The sequence below is a fragment of the Gavia stellata genome, chromosome 15 (genome assembly GCF_030936135.1).
Source record: "Gavia stellata isolate bGavSte3 chromosome 15, bGavSte3.hap2, whole genome shotgun sequence".
Taxonomy (NCBI): domain Eukaryota; kingdom Metazoa; phylum Chordata; class Aves; order Gaviiformes; family Gaviidae; genus Gavia; species Gavia stellata.
In genome coordinates, this window is record NC_082608.1 from 8,505,478 (window position 1) to 8,521,174 (window position 15,697).

Below are 15,697 nucleotides of genomic sequence, written 5' to 3' on the forward strand. Positions count from 1 at the left end.
AGACTTCTACGTAGTGTATATGTGAACCTGCTTTCCTTAAGTCTGCATTGTGGATTTTGGAAATAGGCTATATTCTTGAGGGTCTATGGACAGCAGTTCGAAGATCACTGTATGGGAGCAGTGGATGTTCAGTGTATTGTTGAAGTACTGTCACAAGGTGGCGTATGCATCTGTTGGTTTGAAGTAACAGGAAGGCTTCTGACATACTCCGAAGTGCTCATTCTTATATAAAGAAAGATTAAATGCAAGACAGGTAACAGTAATTGTGTGTTACGGATAAAATTGTATATTATATGAATAACTTACAGATACTAAGCAGCCCTCTGATATTATGGGTAGCTAAGAAGCTTTGTATATATAGTGCCCATGGAATGAAACAAACAAAGAAAATCCATTTGCCTGTTCATCCAGGTTGAGAGGTACTATGCTGGAGTATTTAGGAGAGGGAAGGTTTCAGTTAGAAAGTGTAAATTCGCAATTCTCCTCAACAGAAGATATTTGTAATGCTTTAAAAGATCTGTGATACCTACATTGGTTTTTAAATTGGAAATTCTTTTGACCATCAATACTCCTTCAGAATAATTTCAGTATCTTTAACAATCTGTGCTCTTACCTGTTTGTCTTTGCCCTGCCTGTTGTAAAACTGAATGCTGTGATAATCTATTGAACGGGATGCTGCTTATATAGAAATGGCATGCTGTCTTGCACAGAGCTAATATTCTGCGCTTAACAGTCAGCTTCAGTCCTTTAAATATGTTCTGGGATCTAGCCCAAAAGTAAGGTGTTAAAAAACAAACAAACAAACAAAAAATTATGAAAGCTGACCAATAGGACCACTTTCAAGAGCAAAAGCAAAGTGAAGATTACTGTCTGTCTATGTCTCTGTACATGCTTAAGTCTGTTATACCTTCCTTTTAATTGCTTTCTGGTGCTAAGTGTTCACATTAGTAAAATCAAATTAGACTGTAAAGAAAATGTGAGCTACAGAGCCCATGTTAAACTTCTGAGCCTTACCCTAAAGCATAAGTGTAGTGGCTTTCTCTCCAGTTCCCTGGGTTCTGAAATCACTCTTTGCTTAAATGCAAAAGAGTTGAAATATACTGCAGAAATGAGGGTGTTGAAAGTCTGTCTTCTTGCATGGCCCTTTCACATGCATTGTGAAGTGAGAAACAGAAGGCAAAGTCTTGCTCTTACCTCAAAAGGAACAAACTGAAAGATGAGTGCAGCAAGAGCAGAAGAATATTATTAGGAACAGTTATTACAGCATCTCAAAAATACAAGTGAGGGTGAAGAAAGGTTTTGAGTATGTTTCTACATCCAAATAGACAAACCTTAATTCATTAGTCAGATGGGCAGAGTCATTCTGACCAGCGCATGTTTGCCAAGAAGCAGTGCTTACCTACGAAGTGCTATGTGGTCACCAAGTTCTGTCCCTATTAAAAGCTTGGGCAGGTTCTTAAAGCCTGTTGTCAGTGATTGGAGTTGGTATCATTTTAATAAGTAGTAAGGGAATAAATTATGACCAGTGAAGGGCTTTTCCTTAACAGGGATATGATCCCAAGGAGGACAGTGGTGGTGAATTGGATATTCTGCTTAGTTGTACATTGGAGTGAGACACAGGAACTGTGGGTCAGCTTCTTAATTCCTAATAAGCTCTTCTAGAGGCAATCAGGAGAATCAAGGAAGTAGGCCAAGAACAATACAAACTATTCCATGTCACCTTTGCATGTTAGTGTACACAAAACTGAAACCAACTGCACAGTACAGAAGTGCAGATAAATATGGTTTTGTTTTCATTTGTTTGTCACAAGGAAGAAAGAAGATAAAAATTGGAGTATGACACTGCAGGGGCAGCAAAAGATAAGTACCATGTTGATTACTATCTAGTGTGGGAGACATGGTGAAGTATGTAAACTTCACTAGCTAGCAGTGGATTAGAGAATTGTATTAATGCTAGTAAATGCTGATGTACTGTTCACTTCTATGCTAAACATCCAATTTGAAAGGAATTAAAGGGGAACGTAGCATCAAGTGTTCAGCAGAGTAGTAGCTGATTACTTTTTCACAACACAAGAAGCCTAGCTGGGAATAGTAGCTATCTAAAACGTAATCTTACCACTTCTTCCAAGATAGAGGACAGATGTAACAAATTAATTGATTTTGATGGCAGAAGCTTACTGCTGGATGTTAAACCAAGCTGTCACAGCTAAAGTTCATGTAAAATGATACCAAGTGAGCCAAAGGTTCTTTGTTTTCTATTTTTCTTTTTTTAGGTTCTATTGTCCCTTCAGCTTTGAGTTTTAAACACTGCATCTCTGTGAACGGGGAAGATGACAAACATAACCAGTGTGGTCTGAATCTTCCTTGAGGGAAATGGGTGGAGCTGTTGCAATGCTATGCCATATGGTAGAGGAACACCCAGGGTGGCATCTCAACTGCACTTAGAACAAAATCATCAGTGTATTTCAGTTTTGGTTTTACTTGTTCTTAGTTCCCTATTAGCCTACTTACTGTAAGTATGGCTGTTCATAAAATCCATAAACAGCCTCTTTCAGGGCACAACAGAACTAGCACTGCATGAAACACAGCAACCGAGAAAGCTTTCTTGGACCTAACAGGAAAAGGTTTTTGTTTGGCTTTTTTTTTAATGGCAAAGAAAATATGCTTTTTTTTATGCAAGAAAGTTGGTCTGTGATTCTCCTTTATCAACTGTACAAAACACTCAAAGTGGAATGAGCAGAGGGAAAGGTCAAGTGTAAGTCCAAATGTAGCCAGAATGTTCCTGATCCCTAGAATAAACTAATTTTCTGTGAGATGGCATGTACAGCTAATACAGCTTTCAATTTCTTGGTATTTCCACTGAAATAGGAAGATAAAGGAATATTTCTTTGATCTTGCTCAGAACTTCCCTGTTGTCTAGGATAAGATATTCATAATTCCAGGTAGATAAAACTACTTTTACCTGAACAGAACAGCCCTGAGTTTACCCGTGATAGTAAAAAAGTGCCAAGACCCTGCAATAAGCAACAAAAAACCCTAAATCCTGGATATATGTACAATTTCCTAGCTCTATACTAAAACAATAAAATATCATAATCGCCTGAGTGCATGCAAGTATTTGTGTATAACTAACATATAACTGTGGTTTAGTTCTGCTGTGATCCTTGTGTAGCAAACAGATCAAGATACCCAAGGCACTCTGGATTTGTTGGTTTGGGACCAGCAGGATCCAACTCTAAGCAACGATCTTAGAGCTCTCTACTCTGCTTCCTGCATTGCTCCCAATCCCAGTCAGCGCACATGTCAGATATGTTACTGGGTTCTGTGCTGGCAAAAGAAGTATACAGTGAGTGACATGGTTTTGCAAGCAAGTCCTGCACTGATGGTGAGCCTGAATTTGTCATTCCTGCTGGACCTGAGCTAATGCCATGAAGTGTCTTCATACTGTGTTTCTCAGCGTGTCCCATAATGTGGTATTTGGTCTTTCTTTTTCTACCAGTGTTAATGCCTTGTGTGTTCCAGGCATCTTTGCCATCATCTTGGAAGACATTTCACATTTCACATCGGTTTAAAAATATGAAATATACTGTTCTACGTATTGCAAAATACTATTTCCTAATGCTAACTTGTATAAAGAAAGAAAAAAGACAAAAAAATTGTCAAAATACAGTGATACGTGGGAAAGCTGTTCTTCTCTGAGGAAAGTTAAGATGAAAACCTTAGTATGAGAGGTAAAAATCTCTATGAAGAGACTGTTACAGAACTGAACAGGTTTTTTCCAGACAGTCACACAGGAGCATTACATAGGTCCATTCACAAGTTTGCTGAGGACAATAGACTGCCTATGGGCAACAGGTAACCCGCTGGGTATACAGCAAGTGCCCACGTGTTCTTTTTGCCTATGAAAAAATACTGATTAATTAATGATAAGCTAACAGCATAAATCATGTAAATCATCTTTTGTTTAACACAGAGAACAAGCATGCAGAGAGTCAATTTGTAGCACAAATATTACTACATAATTCCCATTCTTTTTATGGACAGATCTGAGACAATGCTTAGATTTTAATGGGTGGAAAACATGGAAGAAAAGGGCTTTGACATGAGGAACTACAGAATTGCCAAGGAGAGTATCTGACAAGTATCTTTTTTCTGATCAACCAAAATGTTCCACACAGATGGCCAAGATAATTATTGCCATTTTTCAAACAGAGACACTGAGGTACAAGAAAGAACCAACTTGCCTGAAACTGCTCCGTGTGGCGGACGGAAGTGGTGACCAAGCTCCCAAGCCTCACCGCAGCAACAAGCTCCTTGGTAAATCTCTCCTCATCCCACTATGACATCTATCCTGTCTAGGCAGATGTCCAGGTCTGACGTGAAGATTTTTCTCAGCTGGCTCTGGCATCATCTACCCTGCAAGCAGCACCACAACAGTCCTGCTGCTGTGGAAAATGAGGCCTCTGGCAGCATCCATCTTGTTTTACCTCAGGTGAGCTGTGGCAGGGAGGGAGGGAAAAGGGGTGTGAGGAAACAGGAAGGCTGGGAGGGTGGCTGGTGACTGACACAGTGCTTAAGTGAAGGCTTTGGGAGCTTGTATGGCAGTCTGGGCAGCAGCTGTGCTGGTTTTCTGTGCCTTGGCCCAATTTTGCAGCTGAAGCAGGCAGGTTGAGGGTGAACGAATGTGAGACGCTGAGGGGAGAGAGGCCGGTGGGAAAGCGACGTGGGATGAGGGAGCACAAGCCAAATCCCTGCTCTGTGGTGGACCATGTGGTAACAGCAAAGCCCTCAGCTGGGTACAGGTCAGCTCTGCAGTAGGAACGTGGTTTAGGTGAGCTTAAATCTTACTGCTCTATCCACACTGTTAGGCTTGACAAAAATATAGTAATGTTGGTATTAAACTGAGAGAGCAAACTGCAGGTAGCCCGCTGTGCTGAACAGCCCACATATGAAGTGAGGAGTATCAGAGAGGTCAAGACTGTACTTACGTTTTTAAATATTTGCTAAAAGATACAATCAAATGCGTTTCCCGTTAGGGCTATGATTTCATGGTGCAAATGCTGTGTAAACGCTGTAGCTATCTGTAGTAAAGGAGATGGACTTCAGTCTTTTTACCTCAGTATATAGCAAGGCTTCTGCTCATACAAATTGGTTTGCTGCAACTGATGGCAGATTTTTGGGGTTTGTTTTTCTTGTTCTGAGTGATTGAACTACACCTGAAAAATGTTAAGTATTATGTTCTTACACCACAATAAATATTTATGCTTGGACATAATCAGGAATAGATGAATGACTTAAAAGTCACACAATTACTTAATCAAGCGAAGACAGAACCCCGGTGTGATTTTTGAGCTTTGTTTGTTCTCAGTTTTACAGGGAAATGGCCTTCTATCTTTGCACTTAGTCTGATATTAGCTACAGGCTCCCTTAAACTGCCTTAGCCTGTGTGCATGTGTGAACATGCTTCTTGAAGAAATTGTCTTCTTTCACTTACGTGTATCCTGCTTGCCTACATGTTCATTTTTTAGGTGCTGGTGTGAGAATATACATATGTTGTAATCTTTATTTCTTTCTCTAAAGTCTGTTCCTAAAGTATGCTTCGTGCTATGCAACCTTTGGTTGCTGAAAAAACACAACTAAAAGCAGTGTTTTGAGCGGAAAATAACAGGGACCATCCCTTATGTGAGTGAGTGATGCAGCATTCCCCTCTCCCTCCCTTTAACATTTTATAGAATGTCTGCCTCCAGGATAAACTCCTGAGGCTTTGACTCTGATTCCTGGTGTGAGGATGAGTACAAGATTTTTGTGATAAATTCAACAGTTTACTGTTGAAAGGCAATTTTTCTCTAAGTTTTAAAGCAGGCATTATGTAATGTTTACAACTGGAATAAAATTATTTAGAAGCAAAGCTACAAATGAGTCCTAGTATTCGGTGCTGCTGCTGTTTTTCCTTTCTGTTTCAGTGCCATATTAGGGTAATTTGTGTTTTGGAAGAGCATTTCTGAACTGCCTTTTGCAACAGCAGAGAAAGTGCCTGAGAATGCTCTGTGAAAAAGAATGAATCATACAGTATCTTTCTAATACTGACAGTGTTTCCTTCTGCTTTGCAATCTTGCAGGCTGTGTTTGATATGAATGCCTTTCTTGCCGGAATTTTTTGTAGCTGCGTTCCAATGCTATTTTTAGATCTGAGCCTGATTTATGTTCTGGATAGCTCGGTTTTATTGGGAAGCTCGTAGCTCTGCTATAATTCATGTAAAGGACCTGTTATTTTAATAAATACAGTTTAATAATTACATTGCAGATTCAAAGACTACCTAATCTGCTCTGTGAAGCAGTATAAACTATGGGAAGGTATTCTGGTATTTGGAGGAGTCCAGTTACAAAACTAGGTGTGTCTCTGATATGTTCATTTTCCCTCTTTTATCACAGAACGTAAACTCAAGGGCCTTACAGCAGTGCAACTAATCGCATTCAAAGTATTTTAGTGCCCCTGACTGCTACTGTGTGTGCTCAGTTTTGTACGCATATGTTGGTATGTAATTCTATGCGTACAGTGGAAATACTGCAATGATCAAGTAAAAGGGATAGACAATTGATGAATTTTAAAAAACAGATGGATTTTAGATATGTACATTTTTCACCTGTCTGTGTATGCATTTATGTTTAGAATGTGCTTCCATTGCACCATTGAAACTTTGCAGCTGTGTATGAAAATCCAAGTTTTGCTGTCTGCCTTATGGCTAGGTAAATTCTGTAAGATTGCATTATATAATTTTAAATGGCTAATTCAAAGAAAGCATTTTTTCAGAGGAAAATGGGTTTGAATACATTGGCTCACCTTTTCAGTCTCCACTTGAGTACATTTTTAACTGTTTCAGGAATGATACTTTCAATGTACTTAAGAGAACTAAAATATTACATATTTTAATAAAAAATAGAAACTATGCTCCAAAAACATGAGAGTTCTGCTGAAATATACCAATTAAGTTTTCTTTTCTTAGCATTTGTTGCTAAGTATAGGAATCATTGTGATTCAAGTCCAAAGTAATGTATAATTTTTCTACCTGGCTGTTGAATGAACATACAATATTCGAAGTATTGAGTCTTAGTATTATGAATTTTAAGAGAAAACTTTGAGCAAAATATTATTCAGACGCTATTAGTGAATAATAAAAGCAAAAAATAAAAGGCTGGCTTGCATGTATGTTGGTATAGACACACACACAAACCCTTTTCAAAACAAATGTTAAAGATGAATCCAAACTGTGAGCGTTTCAGTTCTTTAATTTTATGTAACGATTTTGATGGTCACAAAACAATTTAAAACAGTTTCTGGAAAGAAATACCAGTACTGACATTCTTGTAACAGTAGAGGGAGCCACTTGTTAACGCTTCAGTTTAAAGGCAAAAAGTTGCATGCTTGGCCTCCAAAAAAAATGTAGAATGTTACGGGATGATGTATGAACATAATAAATATTTGCACAGTGGCCCAGTCTTAGTGCAGAAGTTAACTTGTATGTCTTATTGTATCGTTTTAGACCTTTATTGGTATCCTTACTGCTAAATGTTAGGTTTCATTTGCTTCTTGGCTCAGGGACTTTACTTTTCTTCTGTTTGCTTATGGTTTAGGTTTAGGTTTGAGATGCAAATGAAATTGGTAGTAATATATTTCCTTTGATACGAATTATTTGATTTCAAAATTCCAACCAGAAATCTGCTCTTTGGACAATTCTGATTGCCAAAATTTAAGATATCAGTGCATGAGAAATTATATTTAAAAAACAAAAAAACCAAAAAAAACCTAAAAGAAATTCAGAGGGATTACATTGAAAATCAGAGAAGATATCACAGAGACTAAATGATACTGAAGCCAGTCTGAGTCTGACTCCTTTATGTGAGGAGCATTACTGCACCTTGAATCCAAATGAACCCGAGTCAATTGTGTGTCTTGCAAAGGTAGAAGAAAATTGGGAATATCTAAAAGGCAGAGCATGAAGGTCTGGCGCTATTTTCTGAGGGAGGAGGAGATACACTGTGGTTTATAAATACTTTTCTGTGGGAGATCTTTGCAGCAGAGAGCCTTGAATTAAGAAGAGCACATCAGAGTCCTTTGCCAGATCTCCAACTGGCAGAACACCAAGAATATGGATATGGACATTCTTGACATTCTGAAGTAAAGGGGCATTAAAATAGTAATATTTGACTTTTGCTGGAAACAAATTAATGTTTTCTGTTGCATTTGTAGCTACCCAAGGATTCTTTACATTAGGGAAATAGTATTTGCTATATTTTAACTTTTAACCAATTTTTTATTCTCTTTGCATGCGTGTCTATCAGCTGCTAGCACCTAATCTAAAGAGAAATTTCCAGGACTGAATGTAACTTAGTGTGAAACATGTAACATCAACACTCAGCTTTGCAATGTTCAAACTTTTTTCCCTTCCAGAGTTGAGATAGCAACTGACTTTTGTGTAAAGGGGTAAGGAGGTAGCACCAAAAATTAAATAAAGACAATGCTAGTGTGATCATTAAATTAATTTGCAGAATCTCTACTGATTCAGTGTGTACACACAATTATTTTTGTTTTAAACATTGAATACATTATTTTTGACTAAAAATTATTTAGGGCTGTGATTCATAAGGAGTATATGTTGTAGTGGCCTAAAATGTTACCGGTGTTGTTTGCAGGAGATTCATTTCAGCTACCATTGCTACTGCAGGGCTTCTGTGTGTTGGTTTCTCAGTTGTCACAGCTGGCATATTGGTTTAAACTGCTGTAGGTCATGAGTCAGAGCCCTCAGTTCTCTGCTGTCAACAAAAATGCAGAGAAGATACAGATATAGTAGCTAGATGGTTATCCTTTGTTTTATAGCATCCATCAAAGCCCTACTTTATAAACGGAAATCAAATTAAGCTTTCCAGTATTACAGCAGCTATGAGTCTTCCAAATTATGATGGATTGAAATAATTCATGCAAAAGCCCAGAATATCTCATCTATCCCATCTGGTGGATTTAGTCTCAGGGCCTTTCAGGGACATTATTCAAATGTTTCTGGTAGGAGGTGAATGTAATTGCTGCTTGAGGAGCTATTTGGGAGGGGAGGTTATGATTTCTTTTAATATGATATTTAATTATACACAAATAATAAAGCAGCTTAAATTAGTTTGTAATGTTCCTGTAAAAATGTTATAGCCCTTTATTTCTTTCCTCACTGATAGGCTCTTGCTTGTCTTTTGTTTGTACCGTAATGCACTAATGGTGAGTGATACACAGTAAGAAGGATGTAATGGGTGTCTGCCTTAAATTGTGTGTCTCTGTTCATAAGCCCTTAGGTGGGAAGAGAAGTGGAGAGTTAGCAGAGCTGCCAATGGTTAGTCAGTGCTGTAGTGGCAGAGACAGAAACAGAATCTAGATTTATTTTTTTTTTTCCCATCTAAGGTATATGTGACACCTCGTTACTAGGACTGCTATTTAGTTGTGGTGGTTATGGATTAAATACTAGTGTTGCACGCACGTATTCTCTTCCTCCTATAAAATACAGGGTAGGTGTACTTTGAAAAAGTTTCATTAAGATAATATCTCCTAACGCTGTAAACATACAGAAACAGTCATACACAAGATGATTTCAGCTAAATAAAAGAAGGCAAGCTGTTGGGCAAGGAGATACCTTGTTTGGTATCAAAACAGTAGAGGTTGTGTGCTGTTCTATCTAGAAAGGTCCTTCCAGTCCAAAGGATGACATCCTTAAACAATGAAGTGAGTAGTTCTATACTCTGCTATAAAACTATTTTTTAAAAATGTATGAAAATTTGAAGTTATTAAGGTTTCTTTCCAGTTTCTTACTGAGTGAAACAAGCACAAAGTCTGTCTGTTAAAATCTTGTTTAAGGCTATCTTGTGGTTAGTGAATGCAGACATGGAGCAGAAGGTCTGATCAGATACCAGTGTGTAGAAGGGTGGGAAATACGATAAGCAGCGTTCAGCAGAAGTCTCTAAAATACACTGAGTGGGTATATGAAGCAAGTTCTATTTCACGAGTGTAAATACGACAGTATATTTGAAAACTGTGTTTATATTTCAGAATAGGTTGTGTTTGTGAGTTGTACAGCTTACCAAACTGCCATAGACAATGCTATTGTCTCACTCTGTCTCTGTACAGACCGTAATTGTGGAAGGAGCTGGGTATTAAATCATATCCTATGGTACAATATGAGTTTAACAGGCTTAAAATTTTACACTTTCTAACATTTCATCTGTGTTAACTGCCTTTCTGAGAACTGTCTGTTTTACTAATTGATTTGACACTCTATGCTACTGAACAGTGTTGGAAATAAATGCACATTTTCTGTTGTGCATATTTCAAAAGAAAAAATGGCATATATACTGTGTCGTTCTTATGTTATGCAGGTATTGGCTTTAGAGTGTGTGAAGGTGTATATCAGGACCTATCACTATGCAGCTCATCAGGGCAACACTTGTAATCCTTGCACTCGCAAGAAGGCAAAGCTGCTTCCAAGACTTTCCTGCTAAGACAGAAAAAAGAGTAGGAAGGATTTCACCATCTCTTAACAGAGTTGAAAGGGAGAAAATATGGCATACACTGTGATGGGCTGCAACCTTATCTGTGTTTCCCCTTCAACCAGGTTGTTCCCTGAAGCTTCCTGTGAGCATTATATTGAAGACATCTGTGATACTCCACTCCCCCATGACTCCTAAAGCAAGACTATGCACTGACAAGGTAATTTAGCTCACAGGTGAACAGAATATATACTGGAATGATTGGTAACTGGTATTATGGAAATACCTGACAGACCCAGCTGAATTAAGGTTCTGCTATGCCATGTGACCTGCAAATTCAGAGTAAAAGCTAGGCCATGGCATGAAGACTCTGCTTTCTAAAATGAAAATTCAAAGAACTGGGAGGGTGATGCAGGCATATGAAGAGTTTCATGGCTGTTTTTTCATATAAGGTTTGGGTTTTTTTCTCTAATTTTCTAACTATCTTGTAGTTTTGATTGTTTTTTATTGGTTTCTTGTTGTTTTAGCAATCTAAGTAAGTTATTGCTTTGGCATAAGCCTACAATGTTTCATATTTGATTCTAATGCATTGATGAGTGACTGGAGGGGGAGAAACCAAACCAGTAATGGAAAGCCAGAATTTCGAGCGTGAAAAACATATGACCAACTCTTAATTTATAAGGACAACTTTTAATGTGACATTTTTGTATGTCTATGCAAGTCTGTTTTTATGTTGGCTTTAGTCATCTTGCTGCATCTTAAATAGTGAGGTATATAAACATGTTTTAGTGAAAAAATTTATGTCGATATCTATGGTTTATTTAGAAATAAGCTAGCAGGTGGTTGGATAGACCAAATTTTCCATTGTGTTGGTTTGGTTCCCCATGAGAATTCTGTTTCGGAGTAGAATTAAATAAAAAGTAAAAATAACTACTGAAAAATTTTGCTGTGATTCTCATTGATATCTTCAGGTACTTAAATACCATTTGAGCTAGTTAGATGTAGCATTTCTCTCCAAGCTAGATATAACCTTTCAGGCTTGATATAGATTAGCGTGCTTACTTGAATGAACTTCTGCCTGTGTATGTTTTTCCCAAAGACTTAAACAGACTACCATCAAGGAGCCCTAAAACTGTTCCAGTATCAAAATGCGGTGCCGTGAACTGCAATGATGAGTTGCTGCTAAACTATTTACAAAAGCTTTTTGTAGGCAGAAGTCCATTTAAAGGTACTGCAGAAGGAAATATTTACAGACTAATGATAATTCTTGGGAAGTACAGAGGATTCTTCACCTGTAATCTCTAGAGAATTATTACTAAGAAGTTCATATTGTTATTTCCATTGATGGATACAGAAATTAAAGTGCAAAAAATTCAAGGGTTTTGCAGAAAGAGGTCTGCTTAGGCAATTTGGAAAACCTATAATTTGAATTGGTAATGAAGAAAATAATAGGAAAAAATCTGTAGAGAAAATAGAGTTTGTACTGCTGGGGCAGTTATCTTCACAATATTTCCAAAATTTTGCAAAAAAAAAAAGTAAATGTAATATTTGCATCACTATATATAACATGTATTTCTATATACAGCTGTTGCCTGTTAATATATAGACACTTTTTAAGTGATAGAAATACACTACACATTTTCTTTCCCTGTTGCGATTTAGTGTTTAATATAATAAACCTGCTTAATAATTTTAAGAAGGAACATTATGTGCATTTGAGGAAATCAAACCAGCTGAGCTCAATTTTCTTATCATTCTCTTTTCTGCTTTTCAGTAGGGGTTATATTCATCTAGCTATCACTCAGGTTTTTTGGGTTTTTTTAGTTTGTTTTTTAAATCTAGAATAATTTTGTGGATGATGTGAAGATATAAACAAGTATTTCCTTACCTCCAACTCATCCAGTTGTAATTGGATAGTGCTTCAGGAGTTACAGCTTCTCTCTCTCTTCTTTTATTTTTTATTTTTTTTTTAAACAGGGCAGTTTTTGTTCCAGAAAGTACTTAGGAGCTTACAGGGCACTTAAGGGTCTAAAAATACAGATAGGAGCTCTACAGAATTTTCAGAAGGGTATAGGTACGTAAATACCTCTGAAAGACTACAGTGCTTCAGGTACTTCAGAAAGTGTGGCTTTAGCACCTAAGCGCTTACATTTTTTAAAAGCCTATCTTTTGCATTCATATCGTATTACCAAAATGTGACTACCTCAGGAAAGGAAGATCAGATGTGGATTTACAGTGGAAGGTAAATGTACTTTAGGTCCCATGCCATTAGCACTGTCTGGAGCAGTATGTCATACGCTACAGGAATGCACAACTGCAGCCACATGGCTGGGCAGCATTTCCATGTAAACTGTCCCAAATGTGGCTACAGGTTGTTGCAAGATCCACCGTACTCTTGAGAGAGGGGAAAAATAGAACTGATTTCACAGTAATGAAACTGTGAACTTGCTAAACTTACTGGATGTAGTTCCAGTTCTGATCATTCTTAAACTTGCTGTCATGAAGATGGAAGGGATCTAAGTAGAGACACTCAAAGCTGGAGGCATAAACATGAAACAGGTTGTACTATAGCGGCTGCACAGGAACAGGCAGTCTGAATTTTGAACTATGTGGGGAATGCTGCACTGGTTTCACTGCAGTTGTTGGTGCAGACCGGGATTGTTTTTAGAAGGTTCATCACATGTTTGGTGCTTAAATAAATGAGCCCATAAGAAAGTTATAAGTTCTACAATACTGAGCATCAGGCTCAGATGTCACTTGCTGGCATTAAAGGTAGCAAGTTCACTATCTTGTTGCAGAGACCGATGCTTAAATGCTTCTGTAGAAACTTCAGTGTACTTTAGAGTGTCTGTTTTTGTCCTAACCTGGCACAGGGTGATACTTTTCCAAAGCAGAAAGAGCATTTCCGGTGTGAAGTATGCCATAGAGCCATTCTGAATGTCTTTGGCACGTTAAATGTATTGATGCTTTGATCTTAGGTTAATATGAAATTGGAGCCTTCTTGGCCTGAAAGAGCTTCTTGACAAACTCCCCATCTCCCTCATGAGCTTTTGTTTTGCTGGTGGTTTCCAGGCCCTTAGTTCATCCTCTACCATAACTCCTTTTGTCACTGCTGTTCAATACAAAAGTAAGCATAAATGTTTACTTGAAACTTTAGTACACAAGTTTTTGGGGGTTTAGATTTTTTTGTTTGGTTTTTGATTTTTTTTTTAAACATAAGCTGTTGTGGTTTTAAAATACAAAACTAGCAAGCAACAGAATGCTTGCATAAAAGTGAAGTAACAATCATGGTGATTTGGTGTGACTGACAATGCTGTTAATCTGCCTAGCCTGGCAGTTCGGAGGTAAGCTTCTTACAAGTGTTTGTTTCCTTAGGAATTCTCTTCTGCTTAACCAGTGATAAAGAGATGATGGTCTGTTTAACCATAAAGGCTTCTCTACCAGCTGCCTCTGTATTTATTAGCATAGTTTCTATTTCACAAAAATAATTTATAGTACAATGGCATATCTGATTACAGAAGCGTTTTGTGATATTTTCTGTTTCTTATGAATTGTTTAATATGAACCAACCATGCAGAAATGCTTGGATGTGTGAAGTTAGTGAGGCATTTAATTGAGTTGCAAGAGCCAATGCACCTGCAAATGGAATCTTCAACATACCACTTATTTCATTCGTGAAACAAAATTGGTTGTGGATTTAAAGAAGAAAAGACTTGTAGACAAGCATGTTCTTCTAAATTCTAGAGATGTCATAACTGGTCTATAGTTTGGGTTTAATTTGGAAGTGCCCTAATTTGAGGGTTTGTTTTAACTAGTTTAATAAAGCAAATCCTTTTAGTATTTCCACCCTTGATTCTGCTTCACCTGGACCAAAAAAAAAACTCCACCGCTTCCTTTCTCTACGTAATTAAAGTCTGTAATACTTTTTTAAAAAAGAAACCAAAATGTTTTGTGTTGGTTTCTTTTTTAGGGGAGGTGTCTTGTTTTTTGATGGGGGGTGCATTTTGTGGGGGTTAGGTTTGAGAGTTTTGGGGGGTTGTTTTTTGGTTTGGGGTTTGTTTAATTTTTTTGAGAGATAGGGAAGGGGGCTCTGTGAGTTAATCCAATGGCCTATAAAAGTGCCATGTGTAGGTTTTGAGTTAACACGAACTGGGTTAATCTGGGACCGTCACAAAGGGCATATGGTCTTGGAACGAGCATATGGTCTGGAAGCCAGCGTTTGTTGTAGTGCTGCAGAACCTTCCCATCTGGTTTATCTATGGGGTAAACTTAAGAGTTCACTGGGGAAGACTGCATCTATACCTGGGGAGTCAGTATAAGATTTCATCATTTGAGCCAGGATGTCCAGCTCCCATTGTAACCTATTTACTGGAACTGTTTTCTTTCAAAAAATAGGTCAGAAATTAAAGAAAAACCTTTGCCACAAGGGCAATCTTTGGAAAAAAAAAACACGTGACAGTGAAATTGCTATTTGGGAAGCTTATAGCCTTGTGAGTTTCATTTAATAGACATTTTTAATACTCTAAAATTTGACTTTAATATTATCGATCAGCTGCCCAGTCCTCCAGTTCTTATTCAGCTGACCTTAATAGGATTACATACTTGTTTGGGTTTTTTTAAGTTTGGAAAAAATTGTCTCAATGACTGAACTTTTTCCAGTAAATGTATTATTGAAGAGGCTGATGTTTGTGATGATTCTGTACATTAGTTCTATTAAGCCCACTGTTTGTCTACTCAACAGCAAACATAAGGTGTTCAATTAGAAAATAAGAAAGAATAGAATTTCATGTACAGAATCAAGGCATCCATCTAAAGATCCATGGTTGTTCACCACTTACAAAGTTCTAAGCATAAAAAAAAAAAGACTCTTAGATAATTTTTTTCAGCCTATGGTAACTTCTGCTTAACTTCAAATACTTATGTAGTGAATGCTTTTGTGAAGTCTAAGCATGTTTGGTGGAAGATCTTAACTATCTTTTATTCTCCTGCTGTTGAGTTTGGTTAACAATTATTGCAAGATAGGGCCCAATTTTGCTTACTAAGTCAATATCATCATAGATTAATTCAGGTTGGAAAGGACCTCTGAACAGCACCTAGTCCAACCTCTCACTGAAAGCAGGGTCAGCTACAAGATCAGGCTGCTCAGGGCCTTATCCTGTTGAGTCTTGAAAACCTCC

General features: G+C 37.6%; 1 protein-coding gene across 1 annotated transcript in view; it reads left to right on the forward strand.

Moving 5' to 3' along the window:
• Positions 1 to 10,706: 10,706 nt before the first annotated feature.
• Positions 10,707 to 15,697, forward strand: part of SIAH1 (siah E3 ubiquitin protein ligase 1) — a 68,971-nt gene continuing 63,980 nt past the window's right edge. Inside the window, exon 1 of the mRNA XM_059824983.1 lies at positions 10,707 to 10,740. The gene's annotated coding sequence lies outside the window, so the exon portion shown is untranslated. The remainder of the gene's footprint in view (positions 10,741 to 15,697) is intronic.